Raw genomic sequence first — 2,571 nt, 5'->3', positions numbered from 1 at the left:
CCCAGCAGTATTGGGCATACTACCTACTGTCAAGGACCACATGTAAGTTTCCATTTACGGTACAAAATGAGACTCATAATCTAGAAATGATAGCAAGAGATTACGATAGTTTACAATAAAAAAATAGAAACCTGTTCAAGAGATTGACAGTTTAACTAACATGTATACTTACTATAAACTTTGAAAAATATGTAGTTTTTTCATGTACAGTATAACATAGTATCTTTCCAAGATGCAGTTGATCTGTAACAAAATTCATGTTCATGCAATGTACAGTGATTAAAGTAGCTTTAATCACATGGTAACATGTTAACAAGGAAACTCCCAAGAGACTTTGGGTCTTCACTAGTTTTTCTTGGAATCAGAAAGCAGCTGGTTTTGGGGAGGAGAAAGATTCAATGTTCCATGTGCCTGGGCAACGTGTTTCCTTTCTCCTTGAGAACTGTCCTTGGAAGTGAGAACTCCTCAGTCAGAAAGATGGACAATGCTGCTCCAAGGGGTGGAATTTGTGGGAACATTTGATTAACAAAACAAACCAATCAAACAAAAAAAAAAAAAAAATCTGGTCTGCCAAAGCAAAGCAGCCAAAGATATAGGGAAAAAGTTACTGGATTTATGGCTTTCTGCACATCTAAATAATGTATAGAGAACTTTTCAGATGTATCAAATAAGCAACCACCATAGGAGTGCTGTCCTTAGTTTTGTCTGTGGTTTCAAGCGTTCTTTGTCAGTAGAGATACACCTGGCAAGAGCAAAAGATGTCCTTTCCCTTGCATGTGACACCTTCTGATCCCCCTGCAGTTACACAGCTTCCTCTTTCCCCTTCTGCTCATATCCATCTTTGACTGCTCCCACAGAACATATCCCTGCTCTTTTCATGTTGGCAGGGAAATGTGCTGTTCTTGCAGTAGCAGCAACAGCATTGTCAAGAAAGCAACCAAAATAATAGTTGTATGACAGCTATGCAAACATGATCTAAAATGTACCTCTTCGGTGGAGTTGCCCCCTGCAAAGTCAAAATTTTATAAGCAGTTCTACAAGTTTTCACTGTTGAGATTTCATTTCACAAACACATTTTATTATGAGGAATAAAAAGTTGGCATGGTCATCAGTTTAATTTAATCTAAAAAGTCTGATTCAAAATGCTTTTCTTCAAATAAATGTGTTTCATAAACTTTAGCTTGCCTGATTTCTCTTTACATGTTGTCTATGTCAATGGCAAAAGCTACATAAGATTTACAAGGCTGGTGCCATGCTATATATTGCTCCATGGCATGCTAGTTGTCAACTCCAAGGTCACAGCTTTATTAAAGGATCAAGATTTACAATAACCTTAGCAAAAGCATGAATGCCTTCACACACACCTTCCTGTAGTTTTCTTCCCTGAGGTCGTCTGCGCAATTTCTCCCCCTGCCAAAAGCTACTAATCAATAAATACTGTGGTCTCCTGAACAAAGTTCAAATGGACCTATCTTGTTCCTTTAGTAATAAATCTTTGCTTTTGTTTAACACCTGCCTTTGAAGGACGTAACCCTCTTTACCTGCAGTAATTAATTTAACTTCACAGCAGCCTTATTTGACGATTAAAAACTGCTTCCCTTTTACAGATTGAGAAGTTGAGGCACAAGGACATGCTTTGCTGAAGTCATACGAGAAGATAGAAAAGGCTGGGAAGCCCATTTCTGCCAGCCTTTCACATGCTGAGGCCAAAGGCCATGCGGCCTCTCACTCAATGAGTAACACAAGGTGGTTGTGTAGCATCTGCACTCAGGCTTCTGTAATTCTTCCTTTTAATGTACTGTCACAGCATGGATAGGGCACATCTGAAGCTGGCTATACAGCTGTGCTGTAGTCCTAACTGACACAAAAGACACAAGAAGTGTTCTGCAGGCTATTTCCCACTTAAGGTATAGTTCTATGTCTTCTTCTGGCTGTACTTGCACTGTTGAAGAGGTTACTGCCACATGTTACCCATCCTGAACCTGCTCAGATCTACCAGCCTGGCTTCCTACTTCATTTCAGGGAAGGAGATAATCAGTTAATCACTTTAAATAGCAGGGGGTTTTGCCAGCCCATTAGCAGCTTAGCTAACCCTTGACAGAGCAGTGAAGAGCACAGGGGAGCAGTAACCTCCTGAGCTAGCACAGCCACAATTGCAAGAGGACCTCTTACTGCAACGCTTCAAATCCCAGGCTTGTCTTCTGGAAGATCCCTGCCTAGGAAGGAGTTCTTTTCCCCTGACCTGAAACATGGGCAGTAAGTACTGCAGCCCAGGTGACTTAACTCTTATGTTGGGCCCATTGCTTCAGACATGCTTCCCTTCAGTTTTTCAGACCTCATGGTACTCAGAGGCATTCAAATTTTGCCTCCGTGTGGTCTAAAAAGAAGGTATTCAGGGCAGTCATTGGCTTTTGCTTAGGAAGATACTAGCATTTTTAGCTAATAGTAATTGTGATACATCCTGAGGAAGAGAACCGGGACAGCATCCTCACAGGATGGTTCGCCTCTCATCCTCACCTGAAGGGAGACCTGAACTTCAGCTTAGTTTCCTGCAGTTCCCTCTCTCCCCTT

Source organism: Falco punctatus, assembly GCF_963210335.1.
Source record: "Falco punctatus genome assembly, chromosome: 3".
NCBI lineage: Eukaryota > Metazoa > Chordata > Aves > Falconiformes > Falconidae > Falco > Falco punctatus.
The sequence above is the reverse complement of the archived record's forward strand: the minus strand, read 5'-3'. Positions refer to the sequence as shown.